Source organism: Rutilus rutilus, assembly GCF_951802725.1.
Source record: "Rutilus rutilus genome assembly, chromosome: 1".
Taxonomy (NCBI): Eukaryota; Metazoa; Chordata; class Actinopteri; order Cypriniformes; family Leuciscidae; genus Rutilus; species Rutilus rutilus.
The window spans coordinates 73,558,368-73,582,286 of NC_140209.1; the positions used below are offsets into that span (position 1 = coordinate 73,558,368).

Consider the following 23,919-nt stretch of genomic DNA (forward strand, 5'->3'; position numbering starts at 1 on the left):
TTCAAGGCATTGACGCTTGCTTACAGATCTATCACAGGCTCAGCTCCCTCCTACTTTCACTCGCTCCTACGAGCCTACATCCCTACCAGAAGCCTACGATCAGTCAACGAGCGACGTCTCGTGGTTCCATCACAGAGAGCCACAAAATCACTCTCCAGAACATTCTTATTCACGGTTCCATGCTGGTGGAATGCTCTTCCCATCCTCATCCGGAATGCAGAATCCCTGACAACTTTCAAAAGACAGCTGAAAACCCGTCTCTTCCGTGAGCACTTAACCTTTTTCCTTTTACCTTTAAATCCTCGCTTATCGGGCTTATGCTACTCTGAAAAATGCCTGAACTTCGTATTTTGAGCACTTTGTAATGTAAATGCCTCTGGGTTAATGCGAATTAGCTCAAGGATATAGGGAATTTTAGAAATATTAATAATCATAACTCATGGTCATAATTCATAAATCGCATATGCATTTACTTTATCAATTATAGGAAATGCCTCGTTCTGTAACTGGTCTCGTCATCCGTTATTCGTCCAGCGAAGACTATCACAGTTAAGAAGAAGTATTCCTGTTTACAAAACTCCAAGAAAGTTTTATCTTCTGGCCATGAAGACAAACCCTCTTTGGGTTTATAAATTAAAACTACTCAAAGTAGTTTTATAATATAGAGCCTGTAGCTTTATAGATCTTTTAATTTCATGGACTTCATAAAAAGTGGGTTTTCAAACACAGAGACAGTTAAAAGTATAAATGGGTTTATTAATAAAATGGCACACGCTAGAGATTATAAGCTACAAATATAAACGTACGTAAAATGCAAACAATAAAACAAACAAACATTTAAACAAACAAGAAAATATGTGATCAGAATAAAATGAAATGAAAGAAAGAAAGCAAGAAAGAAATAAAGAGATAAGAGATAGAGGGTAACTTAATTCACAGACCTACGAGCTAGACACCAGGAATCAGCTGTTAGAGAGATCAAAAGATACTTGCAAGTCTGTTCTCTGTTCGGGTGAGGCTGAGACAGGAAGGAAGCGCGGACGGTGTCCTGTTTCTGCTGCGTCTTCTGGTGTCGCGGGAAGCTTGAAAGGCTCACTGAATGTAACGTTACCGAGAAAGTTCAGATCGTTTCCCTTTTGGAGGGGAAAGGCACGTATGAGCTTAGTTGCAAAGAACGGCAGCTACGACTCGAACATGTGTTGGTCCGAGGAGGAGGCCTGAGCCTTTCAGATGTTTCTTGAAGCCGGGGAGAAGAGGAGGAGGTCAGAGCGATCGATGAGAGAAGAGAGCCATCGATGAGAGAAGAGAGAGAGGAAACTGAAGGTTTGGACTTTTATCAGTGTCCCATGTACCGCCCCCTTCTTCGTGGAGGACGAATCAGATGTCGAGATTTTTCCTAGCGGGAAGATCCCTTTGTTCGTCTGGAACAGTCTCCTGGCTCGGGTTACAGTGTCGATTGACTTAAGCCTTTCGGTTCCAGAAATATGAAATGTGTAAACAATATATATTACTGCATTCTGCTATTGGAATTCGACTCTGTTAGATTGAGAGAATTTCAGAGATATCAAACGCATCACATGAAGGTTGTAGAAATGCAACGTTACAGGAGATATGCAGAATTACACACATTTAAAGTTGTGATTACCACATGACAAAATCATAGACACCCCAATATGACATGGTCATAACAAAAGGCACCCCAGAAATATATCAACATTTTGGTAATGTCTTATGTGGGAAAGTCAATGAAAAATCTGTGTGTGTGTGGTGCGTTTGGGATGTGACTCGCTTGGAATGTTTGCCTTTTCCTGGGTCGTAAAGTTTTATGGTCTGGGGTAGGGTTACAAAACCATGATTCTATTTGAGACCCTAAATTGGGAGAAACATTCTTTCGATAAACACTTAGAATTCAAAACTACACATTAGAAAACCAAACCTCTATTATAAGGTAAAACTAATCACACATGCATATAGGAATGTACATACATTAGAAAATAAAATAAAAGATATTTCTCTTATTCTCAGTTATACACAAAGGGTGTTTGTGTGTGTGTGTGGAATGTCACGAGGCTGTAAAGTCGGGGGATACCAGTCACATGGGTGCTGGTAAATTGTTCCATGGGGAAATTATTAACCAGCGCTGTCTTCCTAAGGACAAAGACGATGTGTTCGCCATCACATGATTCACTTAATCTGAAAAGCAGATGCCATTGTTGCTACAACTTCTTGCGTTGTTTCTTGCCTCTTCACAATGACTCGCTTAATTTAGTCCTAATTTCCTAAAGTCGCTTTGGACAAAAGGGTCTGCTAAATGACTAAATGTAAATGTAAATTTCAGGAAAGTTTGATGAATTATGTCACATTTTTCACGTAAAGAATCGTAGGGTGAACCTTTCATTCATCACACCTGAATTTGCTTGTTAGGTGTTTTTCAATGATATACCCAACCTTAAATAATGTTCACACACTGTTGTACAAGCCATCATTTATTGAAAGACCATAATATATTATAAAACGGGATGTAAATATGTGAGGCTCTTCCAGCTCTGGCATCTCCTTGTGTATCATCTGTTTCTTTGATGGATTGAAACATTAACTAACCCACACCCCAAATTTTACAGTGTGTGGAAAAATAGATGGCTTTACAGTGCATGTAGCATCATTTCATAACAGCCTATGGTCTTTGTGTACTTCTGCATCTCTTTAGGTGCCTACAGCTCAGCAAGTTCAAACTCAGTGTCAACATCTAGTTTAAGTGTGGGTTTCACACCTCATCAACTGCCTGACGACAGCTGGCATTATAGTTTTGAAATTCCTTGGAAGAAGATGCCATCTGAGATCATCGGAAAAATGGAAACAGGGAATTCAGGGACCAACAAAAAATGAGAGACTTGAAATTATACGACTGATAGTGAGTGAAATATTAGGTGTCCAACACCCGGGAAGAAACACATCAGTGAGATTGCAAGAAAGTTGTCCAAGGCATATCCTGGGGCATTCAGAGATGTCATTGAAGGTGAAATTGTAGGCAGTGGGTATGATTCAGTCATCAAACAGATGATCAGCAGAGTGGATAATGTGAGGAGAGGAAACACATCACTTTCTTTAAAGAGACAAGCTGTTAGCAACAGTGAAGGTGAAGATACTCCATGTAGAAAGAAAAGACTAGACACCTATGGGTGTTTCAACTGGCAACCGGTGCGGCTACCACCTAATGAAACGCCTGATTCCCAGAAACGTGTACAGGAGGAATTGAAGAAAATGTACAAAGAAAGGTGCCCTGACACCAAAGGTATTGACAACATGATGAGGGCCACCTTCTTCACCCAAAGAAAAGACATCATCAGTGGTACTGAGACCTCTGATTTGACACATGAATGGCCATATTTATTTGAGACAGTTGGCATGAAGACTCATTTACAGGAATGGACATTGATAAAAGCATAGCAAGTAAGTGTGCAAGGGTTGTGTCCTACTTCAAGTGTAGTGACAAGACAGCAAAGATGGAGACCATCTTCAGAGAAATGTCACAAGAATGTCTTCAGAAGAATGTGGATGATGTCAACACTGCTGGGTTTCTTCAGCTAGTTCTCAAGTACTTCAGCGAGAGAGAGGACCAGATGTTCTATAAAGTGGATCTGCCCTCTGAAGTGGACACTGCTGAACTTCCAAGGACACCCTGCATAATTGTGTGTGGTATGTTTGAATATTTTTAAAGTAAAACTATATTTAATAATTACTGGAATTTATGTTCTTTGGGCTCAGTTTGTCACAGTGCTATAGATCCCTTATTTTTTCTTATGCATATGTTACAACAGGAAGTTCTCCTTTGAATGCAGAGTACTTTTTGTAAGTCTGTGGTCTAGGTCTGGTCTGTGGACCAAGCGATAGTGAACAGCCACATCACAATCTTCAGTGATGCTGTCAGGTTGATGTTTGCCTCATACTACTGCTTGAACATTTCATACCCAGCAGACCAAGGAGCAACCCTGGAGTTCTTGCAGAGGTAAAAAAAGCAGCAATGTCAGTCAACAACCTTCTCCCTTTCTTTCTCTCTCTCTTTCTCTCTCTCTCACACACACACACACACACACACACACACTCTCTCACATGCATCCTCACATACACTATCTCACACGCATCCTCACATACACTCTCTCACACATCCTCACACTCACTCTCTCACACGCATCCTCACACACATCCTCTCTCACACACATCCTCACACTCACTCTCTCACACACATCCTCACACATCCTCTCTCACACACATCCTCTTATTAGGGCTGTGCCGGTAAACTTGACAACCGCACCACCGCCAGGCTTAGTAGCACCGGCGGTGGTTCGCCTCAAAAAATTTTGTATGTGAATGCTGTTTTACATTAATTTTATGACACAAGTGAAGCACAAAGCTTTGTTTACCAAATAAATAATAGGTTAGCAATTAAATGTTACATGCAGCCATGGAAAAGTTTGAATTCATGACGAATGAGAGAGTTGTGCGTGAGCCCATAAATTTAAGCTTTGTCGGCTTTGAATTCTGGTTTGCGATCTGGTCACCCGATTATCAGCGAATTTAACAATATTCCATTAGTTATTCCATATAGAAAGCTTGAATTGTCTACTTTTAAACAAAACAATTCGGTAACACTTTATATTACGACCCGCAAACAACTGCGTAAGTAAACCGAAACTACGGTGTACGTTTCTGTAATTATAGTGTACTTCCGTGTAGGTATAAGGGAACAATATGTTAAGTTTTGGGTAATAAAGTGGTACAACCAGATATACAAGCAAATTATTTATAATGGTTATATTACTTATTTCGGGTTGAATGGTGGTTGTTTCGCACCCCCCTGGTGCCCGTGAGCGGAAAATCCGCACTTGCAACTTTGAGCCGACGGGCCGCCGGCCACCGCGTCAGGAAGTCTCGCGTGATATCAGGTCTCGCGATGTAAACAACTGCTTTACGGCCAAAAGAAATCTGCTAAAATGCCGTCATTATTGCGCTCCCTCACGCTGTCCGAACCCGAATGAAGAAGACGTTTTAAAGAATGTCCCATCTGCTTTGATGTCGTTGATCTGCTAGCCTCTGGTGTCTGAGAATCGCCAACGAGTTTTTACAACAGTGTTGTCAAATATCTATTCCGAAGCTGTGGGGGGAGCTCTAGAGAGAAACCTGCGAGCAAAAAGTGAGAATACAGCGAAGAAATCCCGCAGTTACTGAATGCAGCTTTAAGTAGTTTAGTAAGAAAAGCCAATAAATAGCATTGCCAAAAAGTTTAATTTACAACCCACAGATGTCAAAATTACCCTGTAACTACATTGCACAAGAACATATTTTGCCAGAAATGTGATAAAAACTTTTATATACAACAGACGTACAATTTTTGCCTGGAATATATTAACAGAATAGGTACCTGTTAGTTTTAAAATAATTACATTATAAATAATTTGCTTGTATATCTGGTTGTACCCGTTTATTACCCAAAACTTAACATATTGTTCCCTTATACCTACACGGAGGTACACTATAATTACAGACACATACACCGTAATTTCGGTTTACTTACGAAGTTCTTTGCAGGTTGTATATCTGCTTGTTACCCCTTTATTACCCAAAACTTAACATATTGTTCCCTTATACCTACACGGAAGTACACTATAATTACAGAAACGTACACCGTAATTTCGGTTTACTTACGCAGTTGTTTGCGGGTCGTAATATAAAGTGTTACCAACAATTCAAGCGAAAATAAACCGACTAGCATATGCTTATGAATTCAGTATGAAGTGTGCATTTCTCTCTATAGGCGTGTTCACTGAGAAGATGACGAGTCAGCATCGTCAACTTCATCCTTGCAGCCGACACAGAAAACACTTTATTAATAAACAATTCAAATGTCTCCTTGCTATATTTGACACATTCATAATCATTACTTTTGCCGGTTCTTTGTGACAGCTGTTATGTGCGTTACTGGCAGCGTCACCATCTGGTTACATGAACGCGTCACCACTGCATCAGCACCAGAACATGGAGATTTTATTTTAGAGAATAATCGCACAACCTATTCGATATTCTATAATTAAATCAACTAATCGAATAGTCCCACTGTATTTAAGCTGTTTAGTTAATATTGCTCTACCTACTCGCAGTCTACGATCTAGTAGGTATATCACCTTAGTCATCCCGAAAGTCTGCACATCATTTGGCCGCCAATCCTTCCAGTTTGCAGCCGCCAATGACTGGAATGAATTACAAAAAACCTTAAAACTTGAAACACTCATATCACCAGTTGCCTTTAAATTACTCCTTTCTGAACATTTCACCGATTTATGTACCTGCTAATTGTTCTCAATCTTCTCTCTCTTATGCTATGTCCGCATTGCACAGTGGACTTTTTTCATCTGCACTACTGTCATACCTGTTGACGTTCTTGTATTATTATTATTATTATTGCTCTCTATTCCTTTAAATTCTTTTTCCCATAATATCGCAGTCTTATAATCCATGCACTTAAATGACTTATCGGTTAGATACACTTTAATAAGGTACACTTTATTATTGTTATTATTATTATTATTTTTTTTTTTTTTTTTTTTTTTTTTCTCTTAAAATACATTTGCTTGTGCCTTAATTATGTTGTTCAACAGAACCACATATACCTTATCCTTTTTCTTGATTTTGTATTGCCCTATTGTGTTTCACTGTAATTTGTAAATTTGCACTCCTGTGTTTTGTGTATTTATTATGTAACTCTATGTTGTCTGGCACATTTTTCGCCTTATCTTGGCCAGGTCGCCGTTGCAAATGAGAATTTGTTCTCAATCGGCCTACCTGGTAAAATAAAGGTAGAAAAAAAAAAAATTCAAAAATCGTGACATCCCTGCATGGAATCTCTTGTTTCTTTTCCCATATCGTCACTCGCGTCTCACCCATTTCCAAAGGGGATTATAAACGTTTCTTCCTTTGTTCGCTTTTAATTAGGCCTATTATTTCCGTATTCTTTACTGTGGTAAAGTAGAAAAAACGCTGTAGGACAGATAGTAAGCATTTTTGGTCAAAAAAAAAAAAAAAAAAAAAAAAAGAGTCTAAGAGTTTGTTCAAAAAGCCTGAAATAGTCTCTGAGTTTCTTCAAAAAGCCCAGTCTTGGCAGCAGAGTTTTTTCAGAAAGTCTCAAAAAATCTATGAATTTCTTCAAAAAGCCCGTTTTTGGCAGCAGATTTCGCTTACGGCCATACCACTTTGAGAATGCATGGTGGTACAGTCCATAGAGTGAGGCAGCAAAGAAGTAGCCAAACAGTGCTTGCTTAAAACTTTTGATTTGATTAATTTTGTCTTTGGATTTAAGTTTGTTTTTGAAAAACAGTTTTTTAAAAGTTAGATTTAGCCTGGATAACCTCCCCCACCAGCTTAGGCTGTTTGGGGGACTCTGAACTTGGTTTGTTTGTTCCATGCTACCGATGGACAACATGGCTGCAGTAAAGAAAAGAGAGCAAGAAATAATGAGAAAAAGCATCGATGGGAAGAACGAAGAGGAGGAGAAAAGGAAGGGAGCAGACAAACAAACAAAGATGCAAAAACAACATGAGATAAGTAAAGTCACAAGAGACATACAGAAAGAGAGAGAAGAAAACAGCAGAGGACCACAAGGAGGATTAAGAGAGAAATACAGCAAGGAGCTGACTGTCGAGGTGGAAGTGGAGGGAACTGAGACAATTTCAATGATGGAGTTACTGAAAGGAGTAAAGAAGGAGTGTGGAGAGGTGATCGGCTGCAGAGTGAGAGGTGAAAGGATTTACGAACTCACAATGAAGGACGAAGAGGCAAAAGGAAAACTAATGGATGGAGTGAGAATACAAGGAGTGATTGTGCATGCAAGAGACATTATAAATAATGATATGGTGGTGTCCTTTATCAACTTGCCAGTATACTTAGAGGATGAGTAAGACCACTCTCACCAATAAAACGTCGGGTATGGCCTGGAACGGATACAGTGATCCGTTCAGTGAACAGTGAACGCGGTTCCTAAAAGTTCGCTTCACAGAGCAGGTATGTTCACTTCCATACTCCACGAAGTTTGAGACTCTGAGGGGCACAGAATACTTTCGGGTCATCCATGATAGGCAAGTGCGTGTCTGCAGACTTTGCATCAAGCCAGGGCACATATTCAGAGAGTGCCTTGAATTTAAGTGCTTTAAGTGTGGCAAGAGTGGACACTATGCAAGAGATTATGAAGAACGGATGGGAATAGAGGGAGCGCAGATGGATGGACAAGATGAAGGTGAAAGAAGAAAGTTCCAGTGAAGAGGATGGCGGTGAGGAAGAAATGGAGCAGTCGGGAGAGAGCGAGGAGGGGGAGGAGGAGAAAGGAGAAAACAATGAAGAGGAAAGAAGTGAAGAAGAGGAAAAGAAAGAGACTGCACCAGAATTCAGAGAAAGTAGTGGCAGAAAAAAGAGAGATGAAGGACTGAAATCAAAGATCAAAAGACTGAGCGCAAAGAGAAAGTCTGAGATGGACAGAGAACAGACTGAACAGATAAAAGAGCCACGGTCGGGTATGTGATATTTGTTTAAATGTTTTATTTCATGATATATGTTTTTTGGTTTGCTCTCATGGCCACTGTAACATCAATAAATATAAATGGGTTAAGAGATAAAATGAAGATGAAAGAGTTACTATTTACATTTAGAAGCGATATTATTTGTATACAAGAAACAAATTGGGAAGAGGATAAGGTGAAGGAGATGAGAGAAGAGTGGAGGGGGGACATATATTACAATAACGGAGCTAAGAATGCAAGAGGTGTGGCAATTTTAATTAAAAAAAATATAAAAGAAGTATATAAAGATCAGAGGGGAAGGATTTTGATAGTCGAATTTAGGTATAGAGATGTAGATTTTAGGATTAGTTGTTGGAAAATGTATTATAGTGGGAGACTTCAACATAAAATGCAATAGATTAGATGTTGGCAAGGAGGTAAAATTCAGATGGGAGAAGTCGAGGGGAATGTTGATGGAGATAATAAGAGACAAGGGATTGATAGATGTGTGGAGATATGAAAATCCAGAAAAAAGAGAGTTCACTAGGAAACAGTTAAGGGAAGGGATATTGAAACAGAGTAGAATAGATTTAGTGTTAGCAAAGGAAGAAATAATTAGGTATATAGACGGAATAAGGCATCAAGAAAATAGTTTAAGTGACCACGATAGTGTTAGGTTCAAAATCAAGATAGGAAATGAAGAGGTAGGAGGAGGGATGTGGATATTGAATGCAGGATATATTGAAGAGGAAGAATATGAGATACAGATGAAGGATTGATTAAATAGAGAAAACGAGAAGATAGATGAGTTCAAAATGAATGGCGAATTAGATGATAGAATAGGAGAGAGATGGGAGACAATGAAGGACCAAATAAAATCAATTAGCATAAAATATAGTAAGAAAAGAAGAAGGAAAAAGATAAAGGAAGAAAGGGTGTTGAGAGAAAGATTGAGAGAAGAGTTAGAGAAGGCAGAAGATGAAGAAGGATACAGTATGGAAAAATATATAGAAGTTAAAACAGCACTAGAGAAATATGAGAGGGAGAAATGTAGAGGAGCAATTTTAAGGAGCAAAGCAAAATATGCATTAGAAGGTGAAAAATGTACAGGGTATTTCTTAGGTCTAGAGAAAAGGAAACAAAGTAAAACATATATTAACGAAATAAATACAAAAGAGGGTAAGGCAACAAAAGATTATGTAGAGATTTTGGAGAGAGTGCAGGGATTTTATTAAGAGTTATATAAAAGGGGAGGAGTAGATGAGAAAAGTATAGACGACGTGCTAGAAAGCGTAGAGAATGTTCTAAGTAGGGAAGATGGAGACTGGTGTGATAGGGAGATCGAAGAGGCAGAAGTGATAGAGGCAATAGGGGGGTTAAGGAGCGGAAAAAGTCCAGGAAGTGATGGGATAGGTATAGAGTGGTATAAAGTATACAAGGAAGAGGTAGCATCAATATTAGTAGAAGTATTCAGAGGGATAGAAAGAACAGGGATAGTGCAAAATAGGATGGTAGAGGGAGTGATTGCCTTAGTTTATAAAAAAGGGAATAGGTTAGATATAGGGAATTACAGACCAATCAGTTTGCTAAATGTTGATTACAAGATATTGACTAAGGTTTTAGCTAACAGAGTGAAAAGAGTGATTGGGGGTATAGTGCAACCAACACAGAGTTATAGCGTACCAGGCAGAGATATAACGGACACGATAGCGACAGTAAGAGATGTGATAGAGTATATGAAACGAGATAGGAAAGGAGGGATAGTAATAGGGATAGATTGGAATAAAGCATTTGATGGGGTAGAACACGAATACCTATTTAGAGTATTAGAGAAGTTTGGATTTGGGGTGAAAATGGTGGGATGGGTGAGTAAACTATATGGGAGGGCAACAAGCTGTGTAAAGATAAATGGAGTGTTAACAGATAAGTTTGAGATAGGGAGGTCAGTGAGACAGGGATGTCCCCTATCCGCATTACTGTATGCCATTTCAGTAGAGCCTTTAGCCACATTAATTAAGAGAGATAAAGAGATAGTTGGGATTGATTTGCCATATGGAGGAACATGTATTATAAATCAGTATGCGGATGACGCCACAATCACAGTGAGGGGGGGAAATAGTGTAAAAAGAGTTCTAGAGATAGTAGAGAAGTATGGGAAGGCATCAGGGGCAAAAATACATAGGGAGAAATCAGAGTTAATGTACATAGGGGAGGTTGAGAGAGGTAGGGGTAAAAGTAGAGGAAAAATATATAAAAGTGCTGGGAGTATATTTAGAGGTGGAAAGCAAAGAGGCAAGAGATGTGACTTTGACCGGGGTGATTAACAAAATAAGAACAGTATGCGCAGTATGGAAAGGAAGGAAATTAAAATTAAATGGGAAAGTAATTGTAGTAAATAGTCTGTTGTTATCAGTATGTGTGTATGTAATGAATGTAATCGAAATACCAGGGTGGGTGATGAATGAGTTGAATAAAGTTGTGTGTGATTTTATATGGGAGGGAAAAGGAGTGAAAATAGCACAGAAAACAGGTGGGAAAGAGATGGGAAGGAGGTTTAAACTTGATGGACCTAGAAATAAAAAGGACTGCAATGAGTATAAAAACAGTGATAAAGTATATGGGAGGTAGATGGGATTATGGGTGGAAGGAATTCTTGAGAGAATATATTGATGATGTAGGAGGAATAGGGGAAAATGGTTGGTACATGGGCTTTAAACAATCCATGACGGGAGGAATACCAGAAATATACCAGGAGGTATTAGAGGCATGGAGGCAGTTTCTGCCTAAGATAGAGTATGAGTGTGAAGACATACATATTATTAAAAATCTACCATTGTTTCTAAATGAAAAGTTTAAACATAAAAATAAAACGTTATATGAACCTAGATTTATAGAAGGAGGCATAAAGCAAGTAAAAGACGTTATGTATGAAGTCATTCCAGGATTCCCTCAGAAACAACTGCATTTATGACTCTGTGTGTGATTTGGAGGGAATGGAGAACAGAGAGAAAGTGAACACAATATATGAAAAGATTCAATCAAGTATACCCACACAATGGACAAATCTGATTGAAAGTGAATGTATATCCAAGAGAGAACAAAGTATGCCGGAGATGTATATAGATGATGATGAAAAGAAATATCAAATCAGAACCTTGAGTGTTAAAAATGTATACAGGAGGCTAATTGTTGATGTTAGAAAAGAGCCAGCAGCAGAGAAAGTGTGGAAGAGGGTGTTTGATCATTTGGATGTGGAAACAATATGGTCGAACTTAAATGTAAAATATAACAGTATAGAGTGTGAGAATAATGATTTTTTGATAAGACATAATAGAATCTACACAAATGTGGTGTTAAATAAAATAAACAATGAGGTAAATGCAATGTGTGATGTGTGTAATATTGGCCATGTGAGTTTTTTACATTATTTTTAGAGATGTGAGGCTTTGGTTGATTTTTTTGACTTTCTAAAAAGATTGTTAATAGAAAACTGGGGAGTGGGAGTTGAATCAGAGGAGGAATGGAGTAAAATGTTTTTGTTTGGAATTTTGGAGAAAAATAAAAAAATGGACAATTGCTTAATTAATTTGATATTGAGTCATGCCAGACTAGCAGTGGTTCTAAGAAGGAACTATGCACATTTTGAAGGGAGGAAGGTTAAAATAAAAGAGTTATTTAAGTCAGTAACAAAAAGAGATGTAGAGCTGATTTGTAAATATGGAGAGAAAGAGGTGTAAGAGTTTTTTTGTAAATACAAATAAGTTAATATATCAAGAGCCAGGCGAAGACATATGTTTCAATTGGTAAAAATAAAACTATTTGGTTGGGATTGGTTGTTGCATATTGAGTAAATGCCAACACATTTGTGTGTATTTTATTTATTTTCTTTCCTTTCCTTTTTTATGTTTATGGAACTATATAAATGAAGTGAAATGTAATAATGTAAAATCCAATAAATGTACACTTCTTGTTTTCAATCCATATCAATACATGTTATTGCTTGCCATTCACGTCCAAAATAGTCTTTAAGGGGAGACCAGTCATTTACAAAAGTATCCAGAGTTCCATCCAGTACATTATGCCGTCTTTCGTATCGTAACAATGACAAGAGTTTTTCACGCCAGATCTACAGACATAATTTTTCTTAATCTTGGTATATATTTTTGTGAAACATATAAACGGAAGGTGTTCTAACTGAACCCTATCCAGACCTATACCTTCTAAATCTGGAAAGCAGAAATGGCTTTTTTTAATCCATTCTTCCATGAATTTTAGTTGTGCAGCCCAATGATAAAATTACAAATTTGGGATGCCAAGTCCTCCTTTTTTGATTGGTAGTTGAAGCTTTCGAAGTTCCATCCTTGGCCTTTTGTTATTCCACACAAATACTCCTACCGCACTGTGTATTTTTGTAAACATTTTGGATGGGATATAAATAGGTAGCATTTGGATAACATACAACAGGCGAGGGAGAACATTCATTTTGATTATGGCTATGCCGTCCAATAGAGATAGTGAAAGATTAGTCCATCTTAGAAGGTCAGTTTTTATTTTTGCTATTACAGGTAAAAGTTTATGTTTTATCAATTTTGAAAGATCTGCACTAAAATATATACCAAGATATTTAAATCCTTTTGTGGTCACTTTAAAAGGGTGATAGCTTAATGAGCTTATTCTATCGCCAAGCGGAAAAGCGAAGGATTTTTCGTCGTTTATTTTGTATCCTGAAAACTTACTAAAGTTTTTTGGTAGGATTCTTCAAAAATAAAAGTACATCATTAGCATAAAGCGATATCTTGTGGGAACTGCTCTCTGTTTCAATGCCCTCTATCTCCTCCCTCGGTTGCTTTTTCACAGGACAACACTGATTGCAAAACGCTGATTTGCTTTTTGCAATTGTTTAAATATGCAGAATGGAGAATGACATTTAAATGCTGCAGCAGAGGGAAAGATTTTTAGAGAATAATGACTTAAATTTCAGTTTTGTTTGTCTACTATATGATAGAGCGGCACAATTACTTGTTAAAAGATTGTGATCTCGATTCAAACACCCACGTGATCTTATTTCTAAATGACGGTGATTCTGAGCAGGTGCCATGTATCGGTATTGAAGAATAACAAATTTTAAGAATCTATTTCAAATATGCTTCCGTACATAACATCATGGTAAAGAATATTGTATTTAGCTTTTAAGGTTAAGATCTCAGCAAAGTTGCAATTCCTGTTCTCTCCTTATTGTCTTTAATGGCTCTTCGAGCCCCAGTTTCACTCAGACTGATGGGATTAGCACACGAATGATTCACTGAGAATCTCACCTTTTGTTCTGCAAATGGCTTTTGGAGCCCAAATGGCTCTTGGAGCCTTATGCTGATTGAATTAGGATTGGCCAGACCCTCAGTCTAGGGTGTTACCTAAACCTGTTACATGCTTTGTTTGAATTTGTCTCCACCTTCAAAAGTCCCTCCTCCTAAAATGCCTATAAGATACAATGCATACTGTATTAGAATTAGAGAATGTTGGACGAACCGCAGCCACGCTCAATAAAGAAGAACTTCTGTTTGAACGTGATCCCAACGTCTCCTGGTCTTGCTTCGATGAAGGAAAAAGTTCCCAACAGCATGAACATATATGCTCTATATAAATTATGTATGAACATATATGCTCTGATAATATAGTGTATAGGTTATATGCTGTTATAAAATAAATACATTTTCTGTATTCAGATATAAAGTTTTTTTTAAAGGTGCAATGCACAACATTTCATGTTAAAAATACCTGTTTTTCTAACCCATACATGCTTAAACAATTGCCTGATGGGCTGAATGAGCCCTTCTATGATCACTGCGATTGCCTCTATAATCCTGTACAGTAAAATAAATAAGAGGGATTCGGGTCGGAATCGACTGGGCGTGACGTCATGCGCGTTCACGCTCACCTGGCTATGTCTGGCAGGTTTGTGTATTCGCCGCCATATCCGCATCAGCGAAGACAACTCAAGCGACTTTTGCAAAAGTAGAAGATGGATTCAAAGAGACCGGCTTCTAGTGCATCCCAAACCCCAACGCAAACTCCACGTAACCGCGTGCACAACTCTGGTTGCAGTTTCGCGTGTCGCCAGAAGGGAGCATAGTTCTGCAAAAACTCAGAGACTTGCGCAATGCACCTTTAAGTAGGCCTACAAATAAAATGACAAAATGTAGATGTTAAAAGACATTTATATTTAATGTAATATTACAAAACAACACATTAATGAATTGAACCAATTTGGAATTATTAAACAACTCACAAAAATATTGACATTCATAAAAAATTTTTTTTTTTTTTTTATAATATTACAAGACCTTGACAAACATAGATAGACAAACTCATCAACACTCTTGACTTGTGTCACTGTCCCTTGAATGTGGTTTAAGCTTTCCCTCACAATCAGATTTAATGTGTGGGCAAAGCATGGCAAGTGCTTCCATTCAGCTTTCCGGAAAGCTGCTTTCATGTTGCTGGCATTGTCAGTAACACAAGCAACCACTTTGTTTGAGATTCCCACTCTTCACACATCTTTTTAAGTTCGGCTGCCAGGTTGTCAGCAGTATGTCGGTCAGTGAATGAACAGCAGTCAAGAAGAGGTGATGAAAGAGTAAAATGTTCATCGATAAAATGACAAGTGACTGCCATAAAACTTGTAGTTGTCCGAGACGTCCAGGCATCAGTCGTCAGACACACAGCAGAGGCATTGCTGACTTTCACCTTCACCTCTTCTTTAATTCTGCTGTAGAGCTGTGGCATCAGAGTGTTTGATATAGTCTTTCGGTTCGGTAAAATGTATGATGGATCAATTGCCTTCTAGAATCTTCTAAATCCAGTGTCACTGACGACTGAAAAAGGTTGAAAATCCAGTGCAAGTATTTTAGATAACTCCTCCTCCACTTTGCTTTGTTTGACAGGGCCAATTGGTGTTCTCACAAAGCTTATCATCTAACTCTGTCTCGTCCTTTGGACACTGGTGCCAGATGAGGACGCAGTAGAGGCAGTAACAGAGGAGACAGCAGCCGTAGAAGCACGACTACCTCAGGCTTATAAAAAAAGAAAAAAACTGAACTTCTGACATTGTCTATTTACTGTGTTTTCTGCCAAGTGCAACACAGTCAGTGACACACTGGGATAGACACACACACACACACACACACACACACAGTCTCACTGTATGAGGACACTCCACATGATCTTCATCTCCAGAGCTGCTCTTCAGAGTCACTTCACAAGCTTTCCCCCGTTTCATCTGAGAAAAACTACTGTCAAACACACACTGAAACTGTCTGATTACATTTAAAATGAAAGTTTTTATTCATTTCAAAACACATCATATTTGATGCTACATTTGTATTAAATCATAAAACATAGAATCCAGAAAAATATAATAAAACACACTTTAGGAAGAAAAAATAAATAAATAAATAAATGTGGGCCCTAAATTAAAAGGTAGCTCACTCTGTGGAGTTTAATTGTGAACAAACAAATGATGATGATATTTTTGGCCATATCCAGCTCTATTTTTGAATTATGAATCATTTGTGTCGATTTAAGAAGTTTTAAACAGGATTTAGAGATGTGATATAATATCAAAATAGAGTCCGCCCAGTGAATTTTGCCCATTTCCACCACTGGATATATGTGGTATAATATCCCGCTCCAGTGCAGTAGGTGTCGGTGTTCAGCTGTTCCAAACCCTCCTGTAAAACACACGAAGAAGAGGAAAACGAAAGTAAAAGCATCTGGGCCTCGTCCATCACCGCTGCGTCGCACAGAACAGGCCCTGAGAGAGGCGGACGACACTTACGACGCATAAGTTGTGATTTATAAAAACAAGCTTGACGGGAAAATGTGCGCACCTGCACGCAAACTGTGACCTATGTGTACGAACGTGTTGGAGACGGAGCAGTTTGGCGAACCGATGGTGAGCTGGAGTTAAATGTTGTTTTGGTCGCTTTTAGACAGCATTTTAAGAAAATTATACATACAGAAAGATAATACAACTATAATTTCACTCACCAAGCCTATCACATGAAGCAAACATCCATCCATTCCTACATGTCCGCGGCAGCGAGCGCGCTGGGCCGTTTAGTGAAACTGACGCATTAGCCTATATCTAACGGCAGATGAAGGAAAACCGTACATCTTCATTATGAGTCATAATCATAAATACAGTGCATGTTCACAATAACAGTTTAAATAAATAAAATAATGATTTAAAATGTTTTACTTCTGATAAACATTAAGATTAAATATAATCGATAACGGACGAACTGTTTTATAAGTCTGATTTTTTTTTTTTGGCGTACGCCATTTTTGGCTTTCGGGCGCACGTACACTTTTAGTAAGGATCCTACGCACAGTTTTATAAATGAGAGCCCTGATACCCAAACCTGTTACTCACTGGATTTGATCTGATCTATGATCCAGAAAACATTTCTCCAGATTTAGCACAATTCCTCCAAATCTAATAACACTCGCGGCCATTTATGTGTTTAATCCACAATCCATCGAGACCAGCAAGAGATTCTGAGAACGACGCGCGCGGACTGACAACAAGCGTTACTGAGTTTAAAATACTTATAAATTCATATAATTATTATTATTAATACATTCCCCATTAAAGTCATTTGCAATTATTAGGAACTTTATATATAAAGCGTGATTTAAATGTGAAGTTAAAGAAGGCTGTTCTTCTGCTACTCCGAACAGACGAAGAATCTGCCAGAAATTACAATCTTTTGAAGTTAAAACATGAAGTTTTATTGAGAAAGGTTTATTGAAAACAAATATGTTTCTGAAAGTTTCCCCCCATTTCCTCTTCAGTTTTAGGCTGTTGTTTTTGTGATGTGAAATCGAAAGTATTTTTGAAGCAGACATTTACAGTAGACAGACAGATGAAGCCTGACGTCAATGAACAACAATCTGCTGTTATTAAACTGAATATTTCAGTTCATATATAGCAATTATGGTTAGTAGTTATACAGTATGTCTATTATAATTCTGCTTACTTTTACTCAATCAGTTATTTTAGGATCATTTGAAAGTAATGAAATCAATCATCATTGTGAACTTGAAGTAATGATTAAATGACAAACGATTCAACAATTAATACAGATTGGGTAAATATGATTGTAAAATGATATTAAACGGTAATAGAGAATATAACAAATCAGCTTCAATTTTCCCACTCAAAGTTTTAAACACAATTTCTGTTCCCCAATGAATTAATATTTAGAGTCAGTTTGTTATGAACCCAGTATGGGTTATATTTGTGGTTTGTGTGTTTTTCTTTGTTTGGTTTACAGGATGGAGTTGGAGTGAATACGTCATTAGTAGATGGAGCTGGAGTGAGTACGCCATTATTGACTAAGGAGTTACACCTGTGTTGGAGCTGTTGCCGGCAATTAAAGCAGCTCCCTTCGGCTGTGACGGGGCGCGCTCTCCCATCCTCGTGCCGTTTGCGTCTTTGGATTCTGTTGTTTGTTTGCTTGCTTTTCGTCTCGTCTTTATCTTATTTTATTATTCTTACTTAATAAATGTTATCCTTTTGAGCAAGATCCAACGTGTTGTCTCCTTCTTTGTCGCGGCTCGCGAGCCGGCCGTGACAAATGGGGGCTCGTCCGTCCGTCTTTTAATGTTTGACAATTCCAGTTGTTTTTCGACATGATTCGGAAGCGCTTTGGGTTTGTTTGTTTTTGCGTTCGGTTATTTTGTAAAGAAATTGACGTGTTGATTAACCGATGGTAAGAGAGATCGTTTGTTTAGCGCTATTGTTTGGGATGTTTTATACATCGTAGGCTACTTTGAAGGAAATGCGCGTTGGATTTGTTTGTTTTTGACAACGGAATGTGTGGAGCGCTGTATTGTTATCTCTGGCTGTTTTATGCTCGTTTTTATGGAAGGTAAGTGATTTTTTTTGCAAATCTTTTTGTGGGAGGAATATTTAATATTTGTGTTCCCTGGTTAGGTTTAGCTGCTTGTTCCCTTTTGGAACAAGTGGATGTAATGTAATTTTTTTTTATTTTTGTGTGGTGACCGTGAGTAGAGCAGTTGTCTCGGGTGCATATCCGTGGTATGAGTTAGTCGCCAGCGTGCTGGTTACTTTTCTTTGTACCAGCGGGAGTTGGTGCTTAAATATCCCTCACCAGTAGCCACATGAAGAGTACAGGGTTGAGTTAGTTAGGTTATTATTTTTATAGTTAGGGAGAGGGAACCATTTTATTCCTCCTGCTGAGGTTTGTAAAACACTCCTTCTATTTGTAACGTGCATTTGAGGTGAAGATGTCTAATCTTGTCGAAGAGTTCATTAGTTCTCCTTCTGAAGGTTTACTTGATTCGTGTACAAAAGATCAGTTATTCGAAATTGCGGATCATTATGAAATTGAACTTGGAGATAAGAGGTTAAAGGATAGTACAATTAGGGAGGTACTTAAGACAAGACTAATAAAAAAGGCCGTATTATTTGAAATGTCAGATAACACCAGTCAAGTTAAACCTAATGTCGGCTCTTTAACTTTTGAACAACAGGAACGATTATTGTTGGTACAGCTTGAACAGGAACGTTTGAAATTGGAAGTAGAGCGTGAGAAAACTAGAAATGAGCAGACTACTGTTGAGCTGCAGAAATACCGTTTGGAGATAATGAGAGAAGGTGGGCTAAGTGGTTCAGCTGATGCTTTGCAGGGTGCTTCTCAAGTGTTTGACACTGCTGGAAATTTGAGGTTAATGCCTAAGTTTAACGAGCGAGACCCAGATACCTTTTTTACATTGTTTGAGCGAATAGCGGAGGCAAGAAATTGGCCTAGCAAGGAACGTACACTGCTTTTACAATGTGTGCTCACTGGCAGGGCTCAAGAAGCATATACTGCCCTTTCACTTGCAGACTGTGATGATTACGATACCGTTAAAGCGGCAGTTTTAAAAACTTATGAGTTAGTACCAGAAGCGTACCGACAAAAATTTAGAACATTGTCTAAGGGTGGAAAGGAGGCTCATGTGGAGTTTGCTAGAGAGCTCACTACTGCATTTAACCGCTGGTGTATGGCATCTGAGGTAACCACGTTTGAAGAGTTGGCTAACTTAATTGTGCTTGAACAGTTTAAGAACTCTGTCCCTGCTCGAATAGCAACATACATAAATGAGCAGAAAGCTGAAACAACTGCTAAAGCTGCTGAGTTGGCTGATGACTATATTTTAACACACAAGAGTAGTTTTGAGTTTCGGAGAAGGGATGATGTTTTTGAAGATGAAGTTGATCGCGTGCCCAGGGATTCATCTCTGGTCTGTAATTATTGTCGTGGTAAAGGCCATTGGAAAAATGAGTGCCCTGTGCTCAAAGCTAAGAGTAAAGAAGGAAAGGTTCCCCGGGTTAAACCAGCAGGCCTTGTAGCACCATTGTTAAGTTCTGGTGGCTTGTCTTCAGAAAGATCGCCTACAGCGGTTAACCAGTTAAAAGATGGAGAGTATGCACCTTTTATTACTTACGGGCACGTGTCGCTTGTTGGTAAAGAGACAAAAGTTCCAGTAACAATACTGAGGGACACGGGGGCTTCGGAGTCCTTTATTTTGCAGGATGTGCTGCCATTTTCCTCTGTGAGTGATACCGAGACAAGTGTTCTTATTAGAGGAATTGGGTTAAATGTCCTGTCTGTCCCATTACATAAAATTATGTTGACGTCTGAACTTGTGAAGGGAGAAGTGGTGATTGGAGTGCGTCCATCATTACCAGTGGAGGGGGTGGATATAATCCTGGGGAATAATTTGGCTGGGGGTAGGGTTTGGCCTGTGACTTTTTCACCTCCTGTGGTTTCATCTTTTCCCCTTCCGGGTCCTGACGAGAGTAACACGAACTTTCCACAGGTATTTACTGCTTGCGCTGTAACTCGATCTATGACCTCTGCACAGCCAAGGTTAACATCTGATTCTTTGGGTAGACCAGCAATTTCCTTGCCTGATGACTTTTCTGTTTCTACTTCTGATTTGATCAAGGAGCAAAAACTTGATTCTTCTCTCCATAAACTGTTAGAGAGTGTGATGTCTTCTGATGAAGTTAGGCATGTTGCTCAAGGTTATCTTTTGCAGGATGGAATGTTGGTGAGGAAATGGATTCCTCATGGAAGTGACTTTGCTGGGGATCCTATCTTGCAGGTGGTAGTTCCAGAGAAATATCGATCATTGGTGTTGGAGATGTCTCATGATAAACTTGCTGGACATTTAGGGGTAAGAAAGACTTATGACAGAATCCTTCGTCTTTTTTTGGCCTAAATTGAAGAAGGATGTATCAAAGTACATCAAGACTTGTCATACCTGTCAATTAACAGGCAAGCCGAATCAGAAGATCAAACCTGCTCCACTGTTTCCTATTCCTGCTATTAGTCCACCTTTTGAGCACTTGATTATCGATTGTGTAGGCCCACTGCCTAGATCAAAATCAGGTAGTATTTATTTGCTCACTGTGATGTGTGCATCGACTCGTTATCCTGCGGCCTATCCCCTCCGTACAATCACTGCAAAATCAGTGGTGAAGGCACTGACCCAGTTCATTTCCATCTTTGGCATTCCGAAGATTGTGCAAAGTGATCAGGGTTCTAATTTTACGTCTCATTTGTTTTCACAGGTTTTGAAACTGTTGCACATCAAGCACAATAAAGCTAGTGCTTATCACGCCCAAAGCCAAGGGGCTTTAGAACGCTTCCATCAGACGCTGAAGTCCCTATTGCGTGCTTATTGTACAGAGCTGGGGGGAGATTGGGAGCAGGGATTGCCGTGGTTGATGTTGTCAGCGCGTGAGGTAAGCCAGGAAAGTACTCGTTTTAGTCCCAATGATCTGGTCTTTGGGCATACCGTTCGGGGACCGCTGGCTGTGCTCCGCGATAACTGGACTGAAGGAACACCACCTCGGAATTTGTTAAGTTACGTGAATGACTTTAAGCGCAGATTGTATGAAGCGGGTAAGATGGCAAAAGATCAATTGCATTCGTCACAGGGACGTATGAAGTCACTTTATGATCGGCGAACTGAGAAACGACAATTTATGCCTGGCGATCAAGTGTTGGCTCTGTTACCTGTGGAGGGTTCACCATTTGAAGCTCGGTTTACTGGTCCGTATGTAGTGGTGAAACAAGTTACTGACTTAAACTATCTTATTGCCACCCCAGAGAGAAGGAAGTCAACACAGTTGTGTCATATTAATTTGTTGAAGCCCTACTATTGTCGTTCTCCTAAAGCCTTAGAGACCATAACAGATGTGAAACCTGCACTGTTAGTTGAGAGCATTTCACCTGTTACGTTGGAAGAGGGAATTGATGAAGGGGTTTCTTTCCCCGAAGATACAGTGCTGTTGGGACGTCTTAAAAATTCAGAGACTTTGAAAAATTTGCACAAAATGTTGACCCATTTAACAGAGAGTGAACGTGCCGACTTGGTTGCTCTTGTTAATCATCATGTCTCTTTATTTGGTGATGTACCCTCGTGTACACATTGGGCGGAGCACGATATTGATGTTGGGGATGCTGAGCCCATTCGCCAACATTTTTATCGTGTGTCCCCAAATAAACTCTTACATCTGGTTGCTGAAGTTCAATATATGCTAGATCATGACAATGCGGTACATATCGGTACAAAACCGATAAGTTCCATCAGGTTTACTGACATTGCACGGCCATCATTTTCAAGCTGGGCATCTCCCTGCTTGCTTGTCAGTAAACCTGATGGAACTTATCGGTTTTGTACCGATTATAGGAAAGTAAATAAAGTGACGAAACCAGACTCTTTTCCACTTCCTCGTATTGAGGATTGTGTTGATCGGGTTGGGGCAGCGAAATTTGTAAGTAAGTTCGATCTGCTCAAGGGCTACTGGCAGGTTCCGTTGACCCCAAGGGCTCAAGAAATCTCTTCCTTTATTACATCTGAGGGGTTATTTTCTTATAATGTTATGAGTTTTGGTCTCAGAAATGCGCCTGCAACGTTTCAGCGACTTATGAATAGGGTTGTTTTGGGATTGGAGGGAGTCGCGGTTTATTTAGATGATGTGGTGGTTTTTAGTGATTCATGGGAGCAGCACTTGAGTCGTATTGCAGATCTGTTCTCTCGTTTTGTTGAGGCTGGCCTGACCGTCAATTTGGCCAAATGTGAGTTTGCCAAGGCCACCGTGACTTACTTGGGTAAGGTCGTTGGACAGGGTCGTGTGCGTCCAGTTCGGGCCAAGGTTGAGGCCATTGATCAATTTCCTTTTCCTTCCACCAAAAAGGAGTTGATGCGTTTTTTGGGGTTAGTGGGTTACTATCGGGGATTTTGTAGGAATTTCTCCACCGTGGTAGCCCCACTCACTGATCTGCTGAAGGCAAAAGCCGAGTTTATCTGGACTTCTGTCTGTCAGGAAGCTTTTGAGGCAGCTAAATTACTGCTTACTTCCGCTCCTGTGTTAGCAGCTCCTAAATTTGACCGCCCTTTTAGGTTGTGTGTGGATGCTAGCAACGTGGGTGCGGGAGCTGTATTGTTACAAGCTGATGATGAGGGAATTCACCGTTCCGTGAGTTATTTTTCAAAGAAGTTCACTTCTTATCAGTTAAATTATTCGGTGATTGAGAAAGAGGCCTTAGCGCTGATTTGGGCCCTACATCATTTTGAGGTATATGTGGGATCGGTGTCAGATTCTTTGGTCGTGTACACTGACCACAATCCACTTATTTATTTACATTCTTTGCGGTGCCCAAATCAACGTTTGACTCGTTGGTGCCTTTTTCTGCAGTCATATGCTCTTGAAATTCGACACATCAAAGGTATTGACAATGTGGTGGCAGACGCATTGTCTAGAGCTCCTTACTCTTCTTAACTGTCGACAAACAGTGTTGTCTTGCTTTGCTTTACTCTCTTAAGTTGCTTCTACAGGGCCGTAGTTGCTGAGGAGATTGTAAGTAAGATGAAGTTGGTGTTATACAGTAATGTGGGGAGTTATCGGGTTAAGGTTGGGTTTCATAAATGTAAACCCTCTTCTATGGGGGAAGGTGTTATGAACCCAGTATGGGTTATATTTGTGGTTTGTGTGTTTTTCTTTGTTTGGTTTACAGGATGGAGTTGGAGTGAATACGTCATTAGTAGATGGAGCTGGAGTGAGTACGCCATTATTGACTAAGGAGTTACACCTGTGTTGGAGCTGTTGCCGGCAATTAAAGCAGCTCCCTTCGGCTGTGACGGGGCGCGCTCTCCCATCCTCGTGCCGTTTGCGTCTTTGGATTCTGTTGTTTGTTTGCTTGCTTTTCGTCTCGTCTTTATCTTATTTTATTATTCTTACTTAATAAATGTTATCCTTTTGAGCAAGATCCAACGTGTTGTCTCCTTCTTTGTC

The 23,919-nt window shown here is 39.3% G+C and overlaps 2 protein-coding genes across 2 annotated transcripts in view; both read left to right on the forward strand.

Annotated features, from left to right (window-relative positions):
• LOC311305800 (uncharacterized protein) overlaps positions 1-23,919 on the forward strand; it is a 1,224,369-nt gene that overhangs the window by 193,936 nt on the left and 1,006,514 nt on the right. The window lies entirely within an intron of this gene.
• Positions 16,339-23,919, forward strand: part of LOC311305896 (protein NLRC3-like) — a 39,965-nt gene continuing 32,384 nt past the window's right edge. Inside the window, exon 1 of the mRNA XM_084433870.1 lies at positions 16,339-23,683. The gene's annotated coding sequence lies outside the window, so the exon portion shown is untranslated. The remainder of the gene's footprint in view (positions 23,684-23,919) is intronic.